The sequence below is a fragment of the Petaurus breviceps genome, unplaced genomic scaffold (assembly GCF_028583685.1).
Source record: "Petaurus breviceps papuanus isolate PSGF00001 unplaced genomic scaffold, PetGlider_PUasm1.0 90977, whole genome shotgun sequence".
In the NCBI taxonomy this organism is placed as follows: Eukaryota; Metazoa; Chordata; class Mammalia; order Diprotodontia; family Petauridae; genus Petaurus; species Petaurus breviceps.
Genome location: NW_027187391.1, coordinates 63,124,704 through 63,147,099, shown reverse-complemented (window position 1 = coordinate 63,147,099; position 22,396 = coordinate 63,124,704). Strand labels below are relative to the sequence as shown.

At 36.0% G+C, this 22,396-nt stretch overlaps 1 long non-coding RNA gene across 1 annotated transcript; it reads right to left on the bottom strand.

Moving 5' to 3' along the window:
- Nucleotides 1-1,664: 1,664 nt before the first annotated feature.
- Nucleotides 1,665-16,108, bottom strand: LOC138152843 (uncharacterized). The gene is made up of 4 exons (XR_011166210.1): nucleotides 15,804-16,108; nucleotides 4,565-4,625; nucleotides 2,502-2,614; nucleotides 1,665-1,774 (listed from the first exon to the last, which is right to left on the bottom strand). It is a non-coding gene; the product is annotated as an uncharacterized lncRNA (long non-coding RNA).
- Between the last annotated feature and the right edge of the window lie 6,288 nt (nucleotides 16,109-22,396).

Genomic DNA, 22,396 nt, shown 5'->3' with positions numbered 1-22,396 from the left:
TGCCATTAGATTGCTTCAACAATTGCTATTTCATTGTCATTGACAAGGAAATCATCCTCAACCTGCCTGCTTTGTAGCGATATTCTGAGGGCTCCCAGTTTATTGCCCAATGTAAATGGGGCCACCCATGTAGCTCTGATGCCCAGTGACAAGGAATGAATCCTAAATTCAGCTGAAAAGAAGTATGAAGAGATACTGAGGCAATTGACATTAAAAGTAGCAAACAAAAAGTAAGCATACTCTTTTAAATTGATAAATTCATATGATCACCTACATTTTTGTTTTTGCTTTTTGGAGGGCAATTGGGGTTAAGTGACTTGCCCAAAGTCACACAGCTAGAAAGTGTGTCAAGTGTCTGAGGCAGGATTTGAACTTAGGTCCTCCTAACTTCAGGACCACCTAGCCGCCCCCGATAATCTACATTTTTAAGGACAACCATTTCATGAAGAATATTTTTGCTGTACAGTCATTGTGGATAATGAACATTGTCATGTTACTAAAGTATAATGGTTACCCTTGTCTATGGTCTAGGGAGACAGGTAGTAAAGCGTAGGGTAGGGAGGGCCAATGCCTTAACCAGAAAGACCTGTGTTGAAGTCTTGTGTCTGACATATGCTATTTGTGGGACCCTTGGCAAGTCATTTAACTTCCCCATTACTTAGTAACTATCTGGGACTTCAAGTTAGAGAGAAGGTATTGATCTGCATTCATAGAAATTCTTAACTAGAAGCTTCTTCTCCTGTTAAGGGTTGCAAGAAGGGAAGGTTAGTGCTAAAAAGAATGGACAAGGAAAGTGAAGTTGAGAGAGGGTGTATTTTGAATGTGGTCATAAATCTTTGGTTGAGATAAAATTAAAGGTGATAAACTTTTGACTTCTCTTCAAGTGGTTTGGATTTTTAGAACTCTTCAGACCCTCATCAAGGCAAGTTACACCTATGGGTTAACCATAGTGTATGCAAGTACCCATGTAAAATTTGTGACACTATATCACGTCCTTTCTGAAATGAGTCCCTGTGTGGACTGAAATGAATTTCAGAATAAAGAAGTTGCATCCTAGCAGCTAATTATTAGCCAGCTGTGTGATCTTGCCTAATTCTCTAAAAGAGCCAAAAACACAGTGAGCCAGCAGCCACCAACAGAGAAAGATATACTGAATACCCTATGTGCGATAGGAAATCTGTGCACCTGCCGTCAATATCTCAAATTCCAATTCTCAAAATCCTTCTTTTTTCTCCATTAATAAATATTGTACTGACAAAGATCTGCATATAACTCCACTTTTCATTTCACTCCTCCCATCCTTAATGCAGTTTCAAGGTCATAGGCAAAGAGATTTTGGAGAGACATTAAGGTGTCACTTAGTTTAGAGTCCCTCATTTTACAAATGAGGTCATTGAAGCTCAGAGAGGTTGTTACTCTACAAAAGTCACATAGCTAGTAAGTGATTGAGGTGGTATTCAAACTTAGGTCATCTGCTTCAAATCTAATTCACTTATTTACCCTTATGGAAACTATGCATTATTTTACAAAACATTTTCTAGAGGAACCTGTAAAGCCAATCTTTTTGGAAGTGTTGTACTGAAGATGAAGTGGGTTGTTAGTTATCTCTAGTATTCCTTTAAGCCAATAATAAATTTTGAAGAACAAGTGATGATACTTGTTGACATTTACATAGCATTTTATTTAGGAAATGTTGTACTACAGTATCTCATTTGTTCCTCACAGTACTCTGAGACAAGATGTTACCTCCATTATACAGATGAAGACGCTGAATCTCCGGAAAGGAAGAAAAGAAGAAATGATTAAGTGACAACTATATAACAGGCACTGTCTTAAAAGCTTAATATATATTTTGTTTGATCCTCAAAATAACCCTGATGGAATAGGTGATAGTACTATCTCCATTTACAGTTGAGGAAACTGAGACAGACCGTGGTTAGGTGATTTGCCAGGATCACATAGTAAGGGTCTAAGGCAAGATTTCAATTCAAGCAATCCTGACTCCAGGCTCAATGTTCTATCCACTGTGCCACCCCGCTGCCAAATAATGAGATGCTTGTGTTCAGACGACTAGTAACAGAGAAAAAGCTCAAACTAGAACTCTTTCTAATATGATTTCAATTATTCAGTGTTCTTTTCACTTCATAATGTGGTTTCTCCATCAAAGAAAGGTGATAACCATACTATTATTAGCTCATATGTATTAGTGTAAAGATTTGCAAAGCAACTTATCATTTGTTTCCCAACAACCCTGTTAAACATGCACTATCACCATGCCAATTTTAGACATGAAAAAAACTGAAGGTCAACTAGGTCAAGTAGCTTTCTCAGGACCACATGATTAGTGTCAGAGACAGGATATTCTTTTTTTTTAATTCTGGAGGTCAATAATCATTGAATCTGAATTCAAACAGGTATTGCTGGTGAATGTTGTTTATGGAGAATCTGAGGCAAATGATCTTTGCCATTAGCCTCCTTTGCCCGATAAATTAAGTACTTACTACAGATCCTTTGTTCTGTTATGTGTCTGCTTGGAATAAGTAATGATGGGCAATGCTGCTGTTCCTGTTGCCCCATTTGCTACAGGGCACTGTTGCTGTCATTAAAGCCCCACCTGCCAAATCAGAAAGAATTATTGCTAACACAAATGTCTTTTCTGTCACTACAATGGTCACAGCTGCTGCAGTGACAAATACCACTGCTCCGTAGTGCCTATTCCCCAAATCCCAGAAGAGTGGCATCAACACAAATGATAAAAGGGATAAGGGAGATTTCTCATTGGGACAAAGTTATCTCCCTAGAATGAGCTCTATTTCCCTAAATAGAAGACCTCAAGGGGTAGGAATATTTTCAAAAATGTTGTCTTAATAATTTTAAAAGAAAAAAAACAACAAAATATTTCTTCAAATGTGGGGTATTTGAGTTTGTTGAGTTTCTAGGTTAAATAAATATGAAATGGTGCTGAACATGTCAATGGAGGTGGCTTTGGGAAGGGCTATTATCTTAGCAAACTTGAGAATGAGTTTGTAGTTCTTTCTTTGATTCCCCTTTGATTTACTGTGTGACCTTGCAATGCTTAATCTCTGCTCAGTTTTTTTTTTTCCCCCAAACCTGTCCACTCAATCAGGGTATAAAATAATTCCTGCAATTTCAAAGGGATGTGGTCTAGATTAATGAGTTTGAACTCCAAAGATTAATACACTGTAAGTAGCAATCATTTTTTTTCAATAAGTATTATTTCACTATTTCAATTTCCTGAAACCACCCGGGACCCATATTCACCTAGAGGGATGACAAACAATAAGATTAGGCTAGAACAGCAAAATGATCTAAATTTGCACTCAACCTTCAGAAGTATATTAGCATCAATTTCTTTAGGATTAGGACAAAGATGAGGAGACTGATTCCAAGACAAAAAGACAATTTGTTCTTTAAAAGCTCTTTCCCTAAGGCTTCCCCTCTGATTAAAATCATGCCAAGGAGCAAAATCAGGCCAGAGAGATACATTTTCAGGATGTTTACTGAAACTTGTTCAAAGAGAACCAGAAGGCTTTTAAAAACAAGCTCCACATAAATCTAGAGGTTAAATTTGTTAAAAGTTGGAGTTGGGGATGACTAAAGAAACTCTGATGGCATTAGTTCAGTGTAATTGCCCACAAAATTTGGTAATTAGTAAAAATCAGACATCAGGAATGAACCTGGTGAGGTACTGCCTGAGAGATGTTGGGTAAATTTTATTTTCCTTCCAAAGAAGCAAGCAATCAATAAATTGTTCTACAGATAAGTCAGAGCATCTATAATTTGTTACCAATTTACATTCAGTATTTTTAAAGAATGCTTTTAAAAGAATATTATGCTTTCCTCTGTGAACTATTTGAGTACAGCGATTTTGAGTCCTTTTTTTTTTCCCATTCTTATTACACACATAACAATTCCCTTCATGTGGTGAAGGTGCTTCATGCTTGTTAATTGATTGGATAATAGCTTACTTTGATTATCTCATCATGGAATGGAGGTAGCCTTGAGTTTTTGAAAGTAATGACAATGAAAGATCCTTTCAACTTACAAAGGTTTCAAGTATGAGTGTAGAAATGGGGTATGTTTATTTGGTCCAAAGTCCAACTTAGTTATAGGCACAGGCTCATCACCTGGAGGTTTGACACTAAATGTCAAGGTTTGGTTTTGGCATGTGTGATTTCGTGCAATGATTAAAGTATGGAGAAACTGCAATATGGGTCTGTGGAGAACATCTCAATACCAAGTGAATCAGTGGTCTTTTAAGGCATCAAGGTAATAATTTTAAATAATAATAATAATAGCAATAACACAAATTTTAAAAATCACTTCACATATATCTTATTGGGCCTCAAAATAATAGTAATATTTTTACTAAAGGTACTACAATCACCATTTTAGAGATTAGGAAACTGCTGTTGAGAAGTTTAAATGAATTGGGTGTCATATATTGTAGTAAGTAGAATCACGATTTGAATCCATATCTATTGACTCTGTATGCGCAGCAATTTAAATGTTGCTTAGTGGTTATAAAATGCCATATACTCACTTTGTAGAAACCTTGTACTCTGGATTTCCTCACGTATACCTTCTGGAAGGTCATCAGTTTGCTAAAAAGGCAAGAAATCAGAGAAATAATAAATGATGACAACAAAATTAAACATAGAGACAGTATTGTATATGGCTGGGCTTAGAGCTGGGAAGACTAGGATATAAAACCAGTCTATTGAGCTGAGAAATAAATACATAAATGTATGCATGTATGTACCTGCTAAATACAATAAAGCAAAATAAAATGGAGCATTCCCATATTCGAAACTCACAATGTGAACATATTTAACTTCTTACTTGAATATACAAAAGATGAATGATTGATTCATTCAGGGGAAGAAACTTCCTCTGTGGGAGATCCATCCCCTCCAACACCAATCTCTAATACTCTACAATTTGGTTGATAAGTCCTATGTATTTGTCTGAGGCACATAGATAATAAATTACTTGCCACATGGTACCAGTGGAGCATTCTCATTGTGCACTATTGATCCCTCTTCCTTGCAGCATGACCAGCAGATCTTCCCTTCCTGTCATTCTTTCTTTTATCACATACCCCTGCTTTAATTTCTCACCAGGCTGCACTCCAGATTTCTTTTTTTTTTAAATGCTTTATTAACTTCTGATTTACATCATTCGTTTCCACCAGATTTTGAGTTACAAATTTTCTACCCGTTTTTCCCCTACCCACTGCCCCAAAATAGCAGTCCCACAGGATATCCCTTCCTCCAATCTGCTCTCTCCCATATTTTCTCCCATACCTCTTTCTACTTTTCCAGTGGATCTCTATGCCTCAGTGCCTATATATCTTATTTCCCAATTACATGTAAAATGGTATTAATAATAGTATATATATATATATGTGTGTGTGTGTGTGTGTGTGTAAACATGTAAATATATGTATATATATACACATACACACACACACACACATATATATATATACATATATTTGAATATTTGATTTTAAAACTTTCAATTCCAGATTCATTCCCTTCCTTCCTTGTCACCCACCCTTACTGGGAAGATATGCAGTTCAGTATAGGTTGTACATGTGTGACTAATGCAAAACAATAACATAGTAGATATTTTGTAAAAGACTGACTACACTTCCCTCCCTCCCATCCCACCTCCCACTTGTTCTATGCTCTACTTTGATGCTGTCTATTTTCAAAAGTGAGTGCTTCCAACTTCCCTCCCCCCCCCCCGCCCTCCCCCCCCTCCATCCACCCCCTTCCCCCCCTATTCTCCTGGAGGGTGAGATACCCTATTTAGTGTGTATTTCACTCCCTCCTCAAGCCAAATTCAATGGGAATAAGGTTGACCCATTCCCTTTTGCCTTCCTATTCTTCTCCTCCATTGTAACCATTTTCCCTTGCCTCTTCTGTATGAGATAGTTTACCCCAATCTGGCATTCCCCATCTCCTCTCATTATATTCCTCTCACCTCTTAATTTCACCTTTTAAGTATCATTCCTTCCTGTTAATTTGTTCCTGTGCCCTCTATCTATGTATACCTGTAAACATATATACACAATTCACATATGTATTCATATGCCCATATACCCTCATATATAGGCAAATATATATATATATGTATGTATATATATATATATATATATTTCTAATCCCTTCAACTACTGAGAAAAGTTTCATAAGTTACAATTATTGTTTTTCCATGTAGGAATGTTAATAGCTCAACTTTGAAAAGTTCCTCATGATTCCTTTTCCCTGTTTACCTTCTCATGCTTCTTGTATCTGAATGTCAAATTTTCTATTCAACTCTGGTTTTTTCAGCAAGAATGCTTGAAAGTCCTCTATTCCACTGAATGACCATATTTTCCCCTGAAACATGATACTCAATTTTGCTGGGTAGGTGACTCTTGGTTTTAATTCAAGCTCCTTAGACCTTCAGAATATCATGTTCCAAGCCCTTCGATCCCTCAGTGTAGAAGCTACCAGATCCTGAATTATCCTGATTGTGTTCCCACAATATTCAAATTGTTTCTTCCTGGCTGCTTGTAATATTCTCTCCTTAATCTGGGAATTCTGGAACCTGGCTATAATATTCCTAGGAGTTTTCTTTTTGGGATCTTTTTCAGGAGGTGATCGGTAGATTCTTTCAACCTCTATTTTGCCCTCTGGTCCTAAAACATCAGGGCAGTTTTCTTTGAGAACTTCTTGGAGGATGATTTCTAGGTTCTTACTTTGGTCATGGCTTTCAGGCATTCCAATAGTTTTTAAATTATCTCTCCTGGATCAATTTTCCAGGTCAGTGGTTTTTCCCATGAGATATTTCACATTGCCTTCTATTCTTTCATTTGTTTGGATCTGTTTAACAGCATTTTGATTTCTCATAAAGTCATTAGCTTCCACTTGCTCCAATCTAATTCTGAAGCAATGATTCTCCTCTGAATCTTTGAGATTCTTTATCCATCTGGCAAATTTGGCTGTTTGAGGCATTCTTCTCCTCATTGCCTTTTTGGGCCTCCTTTGCCATTTGAGTCAGTCTGTTTTTTAAGGTATTATTTTCCTCCATCAGGCTGTTGACTCTCGTTTCATAATTTTCTTGCATTGTTCTCATTTCTCTTCCCAATTTTTCCTCCACTTCTCTTATCTGGTTCTTAAGGTCCTCTATGGCCCGTACTCAGCTTGTATTTTCCTTTGCAGCTTTTGGTGCAGGAGTACTGACTTCACTGTTTTCCTCCTGTTCCATGCCTTGCTCCTTTTTGTCCCCAAAATAGGAGTGTATTGTCCGAATCTTCTGTCTGCTTTGTTTCCTTTGCCTGCTCATTTTGCCACTCAATGATTTGACTTTTGGGCTTTTTGCCACAGTAGGACTCTGCCACCAGACAGGGGAGCTTTCATCCCAAATGCTGGGGTTTTCTCAGCTACCGGAGGTATTAGATGGGTGCTCTCTCTGAGGTCTCCACACACTCTGGCAAGCTGTACATACACCCCAGGACCTCCACTCTAGACTGCAATCCAGATCCAAGCAGGTTAAAGCAAGAGCGATTACCCCTCAGACTGGTGCTTGGTCCCCCTACACTCTGCAGGCCAAGAGCTGAAGCCGCTGCATGGCACTGGCTGGCTGTGCTGGAGTCTCAGCGGCTTTTCGCCCTGGGGGTAAAAGCCATGCACTCCCACTTACTGGTCCCAAAGTCCAGACTGTACTGACCTCTCACTTTGTCCTTTGTGTCTATGTGTTGATAAATCTGGAAACGGCCACCGCTGCTTCTGATCTGGAGTCCCTCTGGCCGGCAGCTGGTCAGGCCCGCCCTGGGGCTAAAGCCTCGGCATGGGGCTGGGCTCCGCTCCCAAAGCGCTTCGCAGGATTCCTGCCGGCCTGCCAGGGTGTCCTCAGCGGGAGGTTAGCTTCTCTGTGTCATTTTGCAACTCCAAAGTTTGTTTAGAGTCCCCTTTTTACATGGATTGGGGAGGGTGGAAGCCGGAGCTGCGGGAAGGTGGTGCTTCTACTCCACCATCTTGGCTCCGCCCCCCTACACTCAAGATTTCTTCACCATGCTCCAGAAACTTCTTCATCCTGGAAGATCACTCCAGTCCTGGAATTTACACCTAAAAAGTACTTTCTCTGTTGCAAATCCTCCCTCTGATTGCTTGGTTGCTCTCAGAGCCTCTGTTTAAGGAGGGCACCAAGGCTAGCCATCTCTTCATTTCTCTTCAGGTTGTTATCCATCACCCCCACCATTTGCAGCCTCCTTTTGTCTTCTTAGAAGGATAAGTTTTTGTGTTTGCTTTTGCTTGTATTCTTATCACCAAGATTAAGCACAGAGTAAGTGCTTATGCATGTTTGTCCACTGAATGACTGACTTTTACTCCTGTTCTGATAAATTTTTAAATTATGTGTTCCTTTCTGTTATTTTACTTTTTCTACCATTTACTTTCTGATAATACTCTTTGTGATATTTATTTTTATTTATTCAATTTGTTATGTTTCACATCTCATAGCCATATAATCCACTGGTAGGATATTGGTATTAAAAATATGTTTTTGCTTTTCAGAGAAGCTTGGGATGATTTAAGGAGTTTTGTGATTTCCTAAAGGGAATTTATTTCCTTCTCCTCTTATTTCATTCTGATCCTAAGTATTTGCCTATTTGTCTGAGTTATACATATAGAAAGGTCAGTTCTATATATTGTCCATCTAACTAAATGCTGTAATCCATATCATATAGCTTTATCCTCTAATTAGTCTTTATTGTGTTGATGATCAGGCTAAAAACTTTTGAATGGTTGCAAATATCTTCACAAAGGCTTTACAATATCCTCAGGAATGATAAGAGTAGCATTGTCACAAACAAGAAGAAAATACTGTCCACAGGAAATCCATTTCCAACTCCGAATCTTTTTTGGATCTCTTATATTACAGAGATAAGTGTCTTTGGTGATCATGTTTTATGTCTTACCTCGATTATCTTTTAAAGTTTATTTTGGTTGCTATTTTTTTCATAGAATATTAAATTATTCATACATTGAATACATCTTGTTGGAAGAGTCCTTTTATGGCAGCATATTTTGTTGTACTAAATACTTTTTTAATAAACAAAAGCTAAACACAATATGATGTCATATTCTGATCAATCTAGAGAGAAGAAAGATGTATACTGCTGTAGAATTAATCCTGCCTATTTGTTGCTAATCCCTTTATTATTATGTTCTCAATGTGGTTTTAGATGTACCTATGAATATTTTGTATATTTGGAAAAGTAAGCATATAGTTTACTAGTTTGTAATCTTTCAGTTACCTTTTTCCAGGATAAATCAAGTCTAGTATTCTTTCACTTCTTTGGTATTTTCCTTTCTCTTTAGACAATTTGTGAATTAATTGATTCCTCAGAATCTTCACGTTTTCTTGCCTTTGCATGGACTTTTTCAATGCATAATGGGCCCAAACAACTTTCTTCTCCCATCTTTCTTCTCCTTAGTGCAATTTCTACCTCCTTTACCATCCTGCCTTTGAAGGATGATGCCTCTATTACCCTTCTTGGTGAAAAAAGTATGTTATAAAAAAGTTCCACATTTAAAAAAAATTTCTTTCATTCATTGTTTTTTTCTGTTGTCTTATTCAAAAGTCCAGTTCATTGAATTGTATAAATTGGAATGGGAAATGGGATACAGGCAAACATATTTCCATGTAATCACAATTCCATATATCAGTATGTATTATTGTTCTATATTTCAATAACGGTTGCATTCTAGGAAAGTAACTTCTTTTGTGTATATATTAAGTCATGCTAGGATTATATATGATATATATATATATATAAAGATATAGATAGGTATAGGTATGCATATATAGATGATTATATCCCTATTAATTTTACGTTAGATTTAAACCAATGTTCTAAATTATCAATAATTTTTAAAATCCTTATTCTAAGTACTGTGTCATCTATACAAGTGAAAATTAAGTCCTCTATGCCTTTATTTAAGTACTTGACAAAATTGTTAAGTAGCACATATTCAAGCACAGATCCTGAGGATATCCTTTATCATTGTCCTTTTACTTTAACATGCAGATGTTAATTAATCCTATCTAGGTCTGATCATTTGACCAGTTTAGTAACTATCTATCTTATCATCTAGTCTACATATGAATTATTAGGACTTTGAATCATGTTGTTGATGTTCTTTTTGTTTTCCTCATACTTATTGCATGAGAGATTTTGTCAATGACTGGAAGAAACAAAACAAAATAACAACTACATAAATTGTATCTATCACAATCTCCTGTTGTTCACGTTTACCAACAGAGGGGGGGAAATATATTTTTCCTGACATAACCTCCTTTTGATGGAAACATGTAGCCACCACTTTTTAGTTATTCACAAAATATGTCTTTAGGAACACGATCTAGAATTTTGCCAGCAAACAATAAAGCTCATTGACCTATCATTTGCATTTGACACTCTTGGAGTATCTCTTCCATTCTCTAAAATTTTTCACATACCACTAACTCAATCATCACATCTGGTAGTTCCTTCAGTACTATCTGCCCCAAGGTAGCTCATCTGTAATAAGCAACTTGAACTTATCAAGGAATGTTACATAGTTGCTTACTATCCTTTTATTTATCATAGGTATAATCTTTATATTGATCACCTTTATCCTCTCCTTTCTAGTCCAAAGGCTATTTATACTTAGTGGAGTAAAACAAAACAAAAATAACAACAAAGATAATTATCCCATCCACACTGAGCAATGATTTTCTTTCTTTTTTTTTTTTTTTTGGTCTTGTTTTTTTCTTCCAATATTTCTAAAACAGGTGTGCTGTCCATTTTCCCAAAACATAATACTTGTTATTGTCCTTAAATTTCTATGCTAACTTCAACTTTACAGTATTGCTTTAGGGTCTTGTCATGCTTTTATCCATTAGTACATGCCTTATTTTTGATTATCCATGTCTTTCTTTTCCCTTGTCTTCACAGAGAGCTTCACATCAGTCTTTTGCTGAGGTCCCCTGTAGAATTAATTCTGATCCTTTGAAAACTGGTAATATCCTGAATGTCAGACTTTATCCACCTTTTCTTTTCCTTTCTATCCCAAACTCTACAAATATAAATTAATCATGTGCAACCCTCCCATCCCAGCAGGTATCTCTAATTTCCATCCCAGAAACCATTTCTTCTCCATTGTTGAGAATCAGATCAGGAATTGAATCTTATTTAATTGGTTCTTTCCTATTTTAAGTAAGACTTTCTCTAAAAAGAAACTCAAATAAGAAAAATTACAACAAAGTTTTTCTGATAAAAGTTTAATTTCTCAAATATGTACAAAAATGAGCCAAAATTATAAAATAAGAGCCATTTCCCAATTTGTAAATATTCAAGGGATATAAACTGGCAATTTTCAGAAGAAATTTAAGCTAGTTATAGTCACATGAAAAGATGCTCTAAGTCATTACTGATTAGAGAAACACAAATTAAATAGTCCTGAGGTACAATCTAATACCTACCAGATTATCTAATGTGACAGAAAAGGAAAATGATAAATGCTAAGGGGATGTAGATAAATAAGGACACTAAAGTATGGTTGGTAGAGTTCTGAACTACTCTAACCATTCTGTAGAACAATTTGTAACTATGACTAAAGGATCTTAAAACTGTGCATACCTTTTATTTCTTTTTTCTGGGGGGGGGAGGGCAAGGCAGGGAAATTGGGGTTAAGTGACTTGCCCAAGGTCGCAAGGTTTGTAAATGTTAAGTGTCTGAGGCCAGATTTGAACTCAAGTCCTCCTGACTCCAGGGCTAGTGCTCTATTCACTGCGCCACTTAGCCACCCCTGTGCATACATACCCTTTGACCTAGTAATATCACTACTAGGGTCTTTATCCCAAAGAGATCAAAGAAAAGGGAAAAGGATATATAGACAAAGATATGGGTATGGATATAAATAAAGATATATGCACAAATAAACACAAGTATATATACATATGTATAACATGCAATACATTAATATATACATATGTGTGTATTGTATGTTCATATATATGTACACACATACACAAAAAATATTTGTAGCAGTTCTTTTTGTGGTGGCAAAGAATTAGAAATTGAGTAGATGCCCATCAGTTGGGGTATGGCTCAACAGTTGTGGTATATGTTTATAATGGAATACTATTTTGCCATAAGGAATGATGAGTGAGATGGTTCCAGAAAACCCTGGGAAGATATAAATGAATTCATGCAAAATGAAGTGAGAAGAAGCAGAAGAACATTCATTATACACAGAAGCAGCAATACTGTAAAGACAATCAACTTTGAAAGATGTAGCTACTCCTATCAAAACAATGATCCAAGATTTACTTCCAAAGGACCCGTGATGGAAAATGCTATCCACTTCCAGAGAAACAATCAATGAACTCTGAATATTGATTAAAGCATACTTTTTCCACTTTCATTTTTCTTGCTTTTGTTTGCATCATTGCTAATGTAGAAATGCGTTTTGTGTGATTATATATATACATATGTATATATATATATATATACACATATATATATGGATATGGATATCATATTGCTTGCCTTCTCAATGAATGAGGGAGTCATGGTAGGGAGGTTTAAAATTTGAAACAGTGTTTTAAGAAAATGAATACTAAAAATAAATAAATAATAGGAAAAGTACAGAAAAACATTAAATAAGCCTTTCTATTTTCTGCAATGAGATTACTTTACCTCTTATTATGCCTCATTAAAATCAGTGTCTTTTTTCCCTTTAATTCTGGTGATAACCAGGAAATAGGAAAAGTTAGAGTGGGACTTTTCCTTATTATACTTACTTTCTAATGAAAAGTTTGAGAGCTATTGCCCTAAAATGCCAGAATTACCAATTGACCTGATTTTCCATCTAACTTGACATTTTTATGTGCACTGAAATAAATATGAAATATTATATTTCAGGTGTTAGCTTTTGTCTTTTTTACAAATAAAAAACTGAAAATCTCAAATGGATTTGGTTCTCAGGCATCCCCTCCATGAGGATATTAGTGTATTAATAAGAAAATCCATGGTAATACAGAGAAATTATTTTTAGCAATCTAACACGTGAATTATATATCAAATTTAAATTAGTGGTAAATACTTCGAGGAAAAACTGTTATTTAATATTCCATTGGTTGTAATTTTTTTTTTACAACTCGACTAATCTTTAATGTGAAGGTATATGTATAACTTATATCAGATTGCATGTCACCTTGGGCAGAAAAAGGGAAAGAAAATTTGGAACTCAAAAAGTTGTGGAACTGAATGTTGTAAACTAATAGTAAATAATTTTTAAAAAACCTGTTATTTAATTTAAAAGTATATGTTTCTAAAGTACCAAAATAATATATGCAATGATGTAATGGTATTAGCAAAAAAAAAATAGCACTTGTACCAATTTAAGTGTTTTTGTTGGGGAGAGGGCATAAAGTATTGTTTGTTTTATTGCTAATGTAGTTCTGTAGATATCCCTTTTTTTTTGACATTTATCATCAATCATTGATTATTTGTAGTAATAATGTCTGATAAGAATCAACATTGTAAATAGATTCAGATCCCAATGGGGAAGGCTTTGAAAAAAATGGAGTAAGAAGATCAAAATATGTCCTTATATAGTCACATTTTGTTACTAAATTTCAATAAATATCTGCTTTTTAAATTTATGGATAGATATAAATAGAAAGCAATATCTGACAATTAGTGGACATCTACAATTAGTCAAAAGTGTCCTTTAAATGTGTTTTTAATGTTCTATTTGTATTTTAATAATTGAACTGGAAACTTAAAATCTTTATCCTTCAAAATGGAATTGATTCTAAAATTTTGGTTTGGATTGTGCGTTAATATCCCTCCTGTGGCTAATTTTCGGTCCTCACACCGAAGTATATGTTAGCCAAAGACAGCATGATAGAACCATGTAGCCAATATTTGGGGTGATCTCGAGGATAGATTTTAATATTTCAATATTCTAGTTGTTCGGGAGGGAGGAAGTGTTAGTAACCCTTAACATTAGATGAAGTATTGTACTTAGTTTTAGGAAACAAAGCTTATATTCAATATGAATATCTATATGTAATGATGGATAAAATGTGGATTCATATCCCATAAGCATACCCTGCAAAATTTAATGAAATGTGAACTCTCTGCGTTAATTGCTTATTTTAAAAGTATAAAATAAATCCATTGTAAGCTTTCCTTAAGCCAGCAACAGTTTCCCCAGATTTTAATCTACAGTAGGGAAGGTCAATTTTGATAGACTCTCAGCATGTTTTGAAAGGATTAAAGCATGAAAATGTGTTTTATCTGAAAGTTTCCTCTTCCAGCTACATTTTAGGTTTACTGATTTAGCTTCAAACATGAGCTTGTTTCATGAAGGTCATATCTACTTGATTTATTCTTTGCTGCTGGGTCTATAGTTCCCTGAATTTAATATATTTTGTTTTTAGTTGTTGCAACTGCTATACAAATTAGAAACTGAATACTGCAAAACAAAAATTCCCTCCTCACCTGTTGTTCAAACCTATTTTTCAAAGGGTGAAGCTTCATGACTTGAAGGCAGGCATTAAAAAACTCAAAACTCATATTGTTTACACAGATTCAGTGTTTAGGGGAAGTAAATGTTCAAAGATTTTCCCCCCTCTAATCTTAAAACTTGATCATGGGATGAGAGGAATTGACCATTGACTATGTCGACTTTATGTTGGGGGGATTAGAGTCATTGATGGACTCTTGCTGTTGTAGATCATTTCCTTTATCCTCCCTGTCAGGTGGCTACTAAATTTTGATATGGTGTTTTCATTATTTTCATTTGTAGAGTGAAAAAATCAGAGTTCTGCAAGACTAAAAGCAAAATGAATTTTGAATCAAGTCAGGCCTTTTCAGAGTTTCTCATTCTGTATGGTTATCTCGTTGTTTATAATTATCTTCTACCCTTTGATGCATTCAATTTTACATATATGAGCTGAGCAATGTTAATATCTAAAGTTGTTTTATACTCCTTTATTAAGGACCTCACAAGGGACAGGTCTAAGAAGTAGCAAGAGAAAATAAAACCATGATGTTCTTTAGTTTATCAACAACATGCATAACCTCCCATAACAATTGTTAGAGAGATACTCATTATTTTTTGGATTTAGGGTGGATGATGACTTCTAATAATGACTGTTTTGTTACTCATTGCCTCTGATTTTTAACTTCATCAAACAATGAAAATCTTAAGCATAAATATATTCTAGCAGTTTGTTACCAATGAAATAGGAAGTCAGGAGGCAGAGTTCTTTGTGAGGACATTCAAGTACAATAAAAAATGGATTAACATTTAACATAATAGCAAAATTCAGGCTCTTTGGGGTTTACAATGGTAGAAACAGGAAAAGACTCTTTATAGAGGCATGAACACATTTTTAAAAATCCTTCCCACTTACTATGGCAGAAAACATAAATTATATACTTTGTACCCAGCTGTAATGGGAGGCATAGGCAGCTGCTCCCAATTTACTGCATAGAACCATTGTACATGTTGTTTGATGCACAAATTACTTGTAATTTCTAGAAGTGCATCTTTGCAGTTTGATATTTTTAAGCAGTCAACCAAGAACTTGGAAAGTTGTAGGCTTTTGGAGGGGATATAATGCAACAAAAGTTTTACTCCTGCTGAATGATTTTCTCCCCAGTAATCACTGACAGGAATCTATTCTGTAAAACACAAAGATTAAGAGGAAAAATGCATGATGCTTACCATGAATTCTGGGTAACTGGTTCCTGAAATTCAGGGGATTGTTAGTTTATAATGCTTCAAGTAGCATTCTTGCTCTCTGCCCAAAGCCTCAGGAAATCTGCACCTGAGAAAAATCTGAACCAAATGTCAAGGGAAAGGAATTAGAATCTTTAGAAACAGCTGAGTTAGGATCATGGCTATTTGGGGACTCAGAAGAAAAAAGCAAAAGAAACTGTGCCTTTAAGGAGAAGGAAAGAAGACTGAGACAGGAAAAGAGGGAAAACAGAAAGTAAGAAAAGAAAGTTGCTCAGAGAAAAACAGGAAAGAAATACAGAGCATATGAGGCATGACTAATAAGATAGATGTTTTCAAACAAGCATAGTACAGTCCACATGTCCAAATTAAATTCATTTCAACTTTTATGTGGAAGGCTAGATATGAGGGATACAATATTTTAGATATGACATAATTGCTGTTTTCAAGAAGTTTACATTCTATTTTTGTGGACAGGAGAAAAAGATATTCAAATAAGTATAATGAATGGGAGGAGTCATGCAAATATTATTTGATAATATGAGAAGGCAGTAAACTTTTAGCTTGGTGGATAAGGAAGGTCTTCACAAAGGGCCATGAATTGAATAGTGGAGGAATCAAAAGATTCTGAATCCACGCAAGTGTTGTCCTTCAAATGATATTGCCATTGCTCCAAATATTTATGGATCTCTAAACTGCCTTACCTTAGAGGCGGCATATAAACACTCTCATGACTTTATAATCCTTTATAATTCATCTCTTACCAACCTACTGAGTTACACAACAGCAACTCCCACCTCATATCTGGTTTTGACTCTAAATGACTTAGTGATTTTCCAAAATCAAATCCACCCCCTCTAAAAAATTGACTGAGATTGATTCCAAGATCATTCTACTTGAATGCTAGTGGCCTCCCTACCTAAACTATCTCACATTTCTTTGAATTTATTCTATATATACTTGACTATATATCTATTGTCTTCCCTGATGGGATATGTACAGTAGTATGCTGGTAAATGTTTAATAACTGACTCTCCAAAGGAAATTGTACACACAACACTCTTTAAAGTTTAATCTACACTCACAACATGGAACAGGCCCTTGAGTACATGCATACATGTATATAAAACTTAGTGGAATTAAGATATATGATTATATACGTAAGAAGTACCTTTAACATTCAGTGCAGCTCACCCCCTGTAATGTCATGCCAAGGAAAGGCAACTTCCCAAGGTTCAGAATACCAGCATAGGTGCTCTCCATTTTATTCAGTGACAAACCAAGAACAGAGAAGATCAAAACATGACATCATTCAAAATACAGCATTTACTAAGTGGGATTAAATAATCTCCAAGTACTACCCCACGCCAGGACCTTCCAATCATTCAATCAATTACAAAGTCCCTGTTCTAAATACCATTCCACCCCTAGGCTGTACCTTCATTTAGTCCACCACATAACCCCTCTTCTCAAATGGAGATTAGTTTCCAATCTAAGTAAAGTACATTCATTTGTTCCACCATAGAACACAAAAAGGTCAAAAGTTCCCCACCCCTGGATCACAATTGAATTTACCCCAGAGTTACATCAAGTTTAAGCACAGCACTTAATACCCAAATGGAGGTCTTTTCTTCATCTTGATACCAGGCAAGTTCTCAGCAATCTTAGTTCCTGGGGAGACATGGCTTAGCAAGGCCACAAGATACATTGCCAGTCCCTTCATTAATTCATCCTCTGTCTGTAGAACAGTCCTAGAACCTCTGAAAACATTAGCAAAACCCTCTCCCAGGATTTCTGTAAACATACAACAAGAAAATCCTTCTTCAGGGCTTCTGAACCAACAGAAAGGTTCCCAGACCCCTGCAACAACAGCACTGTCCTTCATCAGTGGACAGTATTCACTCTCTGTCTGCAGGACAGTCTCAGGGCTTCTTAACCAAAAGCCAGGTTCCAGGACTTCTTCAACAACAGGACTGTCTTTCACCAGTGGACAAATCTGGCAAAACAACATCAAAACAGACAGATGAAGTACCAGCAAAACAGCCATGTCTCCTCAGTCCTTGGCAGCTCAGGGGGCAGGTCTCAAAAGTCCAGGGCAATTCAAAGTGGCTCCCAGCAATTCTCTCAGTCTCTCTCTGCCTCCACGAGGTGCTGCTTCCAAAAAGTTCTTCTGCCTCTCTCTTGTCTCTCCAAATCTATGTCCCCAGCTCCTCCCAGTTCGTGTCTCTGTTTTCAAGTCAACAAGTCCATCCCACAGGTGGGATTTACAAGCTCTGGGTTTTAACACAATCAATTTGAAAACCAAGCCAATGCAGGGGGAACTTTATATTCCATTACTATCACACCCCCAAATTAAAAACAAAACAACCACACATTATTAATAGAAATGAACTATGAATGAGGAATTCTCTATGCCTTCCCTTTCTAGTGTAAATGCAAGCAGTTCAGTTTTTGACCTTATGTGCAGAGGTATCATACTATTCAACTGAGATATGATCATCCCTCTTCAATTTCACAATTACAGGACTGTAATTACTATCTGGGCCCCTTTATAAATGAGGAAGTTTAAAGAATGAGCATTTGGGAAAAATTCCAAGAAAGAACTTTTATGGTTTATTAGGAAAATATAGAAGATCTAAATAAATAAGCTTTGGGAAAATTCCCAAGTATGTTCTTTAAAATGGGAAAACATGAAGGAGGAAAACAAAATGTTAAGTGTAATCTAACAGTTATAATAAATTAAAACATACTGTATGAGGTTGTATTGACAAGCATGATAAACAAAACATTTAGATGATGCTTAAAATTTTAACTTTGGGTCAACTTGTTAAGCTGAAAAGCTACTCAGCAAATTAATAGGACTGGCTGCTAATTAGAAATCTCAGCTTAGAATACAGTGAATATGTGAACAGGATTATGTCACAAAAGTTTCTTCAATGGTTTTGGTGATATATACAAAATAAATGGTTTTTTAAATGTCCTGATTAAAAGTGATTATTATTCATTAGTGAAATTAAAATTATTAATAGTGAAAAATCAGATTTCAAGATACATTTTGAATAAATGGAATGTTTTCCTCAATTTCATAAATAGAAATCCTTTTATGAGCCCAATTGGTAAAACCATATATTATTCTCTCTAGGGAAGTAGTTTTAGTTTCTTCACTTAGTACTACTTAATTCAGTATCCAGCAACTAGTAGGTTTTTAGCAAATGCTTATTGACTCCGGTGAAATAGATGAATCACTAGAGCAAAGATGTCTAAACATGCAGCTGCCCCTTCTCTACTCCCCCACCTCCCTTGGCCCCACCTCACCCCAGTGCTTACTGAAATAGAACCAAAGGTAATTGAGAAATGTTTAACAAAATAAATAAAAATACAATAAAGTATAGATAATATCAATATGTGGTTTTCTAAGTCAATATATAACTTCAGGGCTTTTTATGTGATGTTTAATGGTCCCCCACTTCTACTTAAGTTTGACAGTACTACACTAGAGAATGAGCTAGTAGTCTGGTGTGATGCAAAAAAAAAAAAAAAAAAAACTTTAGCTAGAAGTAAAAAGACACGAGCTCTATTTCTGTCTCTTTCAGGAGCTGGGGCATCCTTGGTCAAGCCATTTCAGATAAATGGTCTTAACTTACTTTCCTGAAAAATTAGAGCATTGGACTTCAGGGAACTCCCTGAATCTGGAACTCTATAGCTCTTGACAAATCAATTAACCAACATTTTTTACTGCCTATTATATGCAAGGTACTAGACTCAACACTGCAGATACATATACAGAATAACAATAAATATTCCCTGTATCAGCACCCAAGGAAAGACAGATTATCTGCTAGGTTGTTTCAATTTGTTACATTTTTGCTCATTTGCCACCTTGTCAATTATTCTCTATTAAATCAATTTTATCTGCGTTTTTGGGCTATGTTGTCGTACTCATATACATAGAAAGAGGATATGATGTTAGAGCAAAGTAGCCAAATGATTTGACTCTAAAAGGAAGGCAATTCCAATGGAGTAGCAATATTGGTACCTGGTCAACAGTACTGGCAAGTATTGAGAGAAGAGAAAGACAAATGCACAGCAAATCTTCAGTCCCAACACCCAATTGAGAATCATTCTAAAGCCCACACACCAAAACCATTTGGCTACCCATGGCTTAAAACGTCCAGAAGAAAACTTCAAAGGAAGAGATACAAGGGAAGATGGGGCTTTGAACCTCTGAGCTTCTTTCAGAGTGAAAAAGTGAATTTGGCAACAATTCACAGATGTTCACCACATGAACAGGTAAAAAAATACTATTCAAATATATCAATCAAAGTTTTTCTGTCTTTCTGTTATTTCATTTTAAATGGTGAATACTATTCAGCTATTCTCTGCTCAAAACTCCTAATAAGTTAAGGCAGAATGTGTGACTTAATTAACTATGGTGAACCAGAATCCAATGGCCTTTTCTGGGCCTCCGCTCTCAGCATATGTAATTTTCTAATTGCTGTTCTGCAAAGCAAGAGCTGCAATTAGAAAAAATGTGATCTGAGGATACAATTTGCCTGAATGCTATTCAACCCTTCCAATTTGCTTTCTGAGCACTGACTCTTGAATTGGAGCTTCTGCTCCAAAATCTTGCCTGTCAGAATTGACTGGTGATCCAGTTTGTGGTTTGTGTGTGCTCCATGGTCTTCCTCCATGTTTCTGTTTTCGTTATGTCACTAGAGCATTCATTAGCATCATTAGCACCTTCTGGCTATTACAGGGCTCACTGGCACTCCCCCCAGGGTGGAGGCAGCAGAAGTAGGAAGAATGACGATTCAGTTCTGGCATTTTTTAATACTCATGAGAAGTGCTGGTGATGTGTTTGAAGGGGAATGGAATGGATATAATTATATAAGTGTCTGGAATATTGGTGTTTGGTGGGTGCTATGGGAAAAGGCATATTCACTCCCCAAATATCCCAGTATGTTGTCGTAGTAGCATGGAATAGAAAACCTGAAAATAGAAAATCTCGTTCAAATCCCAGAGCTGCCATCGATCAGTTCTGTAACCTCAGGCAAATCCATTCACCTCAATGAGTACCAATATCTTCACTTATAAAATAGGCAGAGGATTCATATTCTACTTACCTATTAGCATTATTGGGAGTAATATATCCATAGATCATGGATGCATTTTGGTAGAGACTAATGGGCCCTGGGTTTGGAGTCAAAGAACCTGGGTTTGAATATTGAAATCTGCCAGTTACTAGCTGTGTGACCTTGAACATGTCACTTTAACTTTCTAGAACTCAGTTCCCTCATTTGAAAAAGTGAGGAAATGGGTCTAGATCAGGAGAGAGGAACCTGTGGTCTTGAGATCACATGTGACCCGCTAGGTCCTCAAGTACAGCCCTTTGATCGAAGTCAAAGAGCCTCACTTGAAGACATAAAGGGCCACATGTGGCCCTGAGTCCTCAGGTTCCTCACCCCTAGTCTATATCAATATGAGACTCCCTAATATCTAGAGTCATGTAGAATCTTCAACCTCAGGCCCCTTCATCAAGCTGTCTTCTCAGCTCTCAGTTGATTCTATAGACATGTTCTAATTTTGATTTACTTTTATCCCTCTCCTCATGGCTGCTCAATTCCCCTCTCCCATCTTTGTCATGCTTTCTTCTCAACTCACTGTGTCAAGAAAGATTAAATAAAGCAATGGAAATAGCCCTGCCTTTATAGTTAGTGGGCCAGACTTGAAGTCTCCTGTGTGAGGCGGGTCACATGACTTTGGTCAAACTATTTGACTTTTCTGAGCCTCAGTTTATCCTTCTACAAAATAGGGGGGAAATGTACTACTTCCCTCATAGATGTTCCATTTTTTTTAAGGAGGAAAACACTTTGTAAATTTTGAAGTGATGAATGAATGTGAAATATTAATATGACTTCATCATGTTTCTAGCCTTATTGTCCTGCTGTCTGCCACTCAATCATGACATTAGCATTTCTAAAGGCCACTTTTACATTTGATAACCTTTCCATCTACCTGAAAAGACACTGACAATATAATCTACAATAAATTGAGAGGAGTATTTATCACCCAATATACTAAACAAAGCTAAAAAATATAGCATTTTAGGAAGAGATAGTGCACATGAACATAAGCAGTATTTATTTTTAAATGACAGAACATATAATTCAAGTTCCCAGTATTTTGTGATAGCCAGGACATTTTTCCCACCAAAACATAAGTATTAGTTTACTGTAATTTCCATAATGTTTCTTTTTTTTTCATTTTTCAAATGCTTTATTAACTTCTGATTTACATCATTTGTTTCTGCCCGATTTTTAGTTGCAAATTTTTTCCCCATTTTTCCCCTACCCACCACCCCAAAAGAGCAGTCCTACAGTATATCCCCTCCTACAATCTGCTCTCTCCCATATCTTTTCCCACACCCCCTTTGACTTTTCTAGTAGGGCATGGGGGATCTCTATGGCCCAGTGCCTATATATCTTATTTCCCAATTACATGTAAAATAGTATTAATAATACTTATATATATGGATGCATAGATAGATAGACAGATAGATAGATAGATAGATGATAGATAGA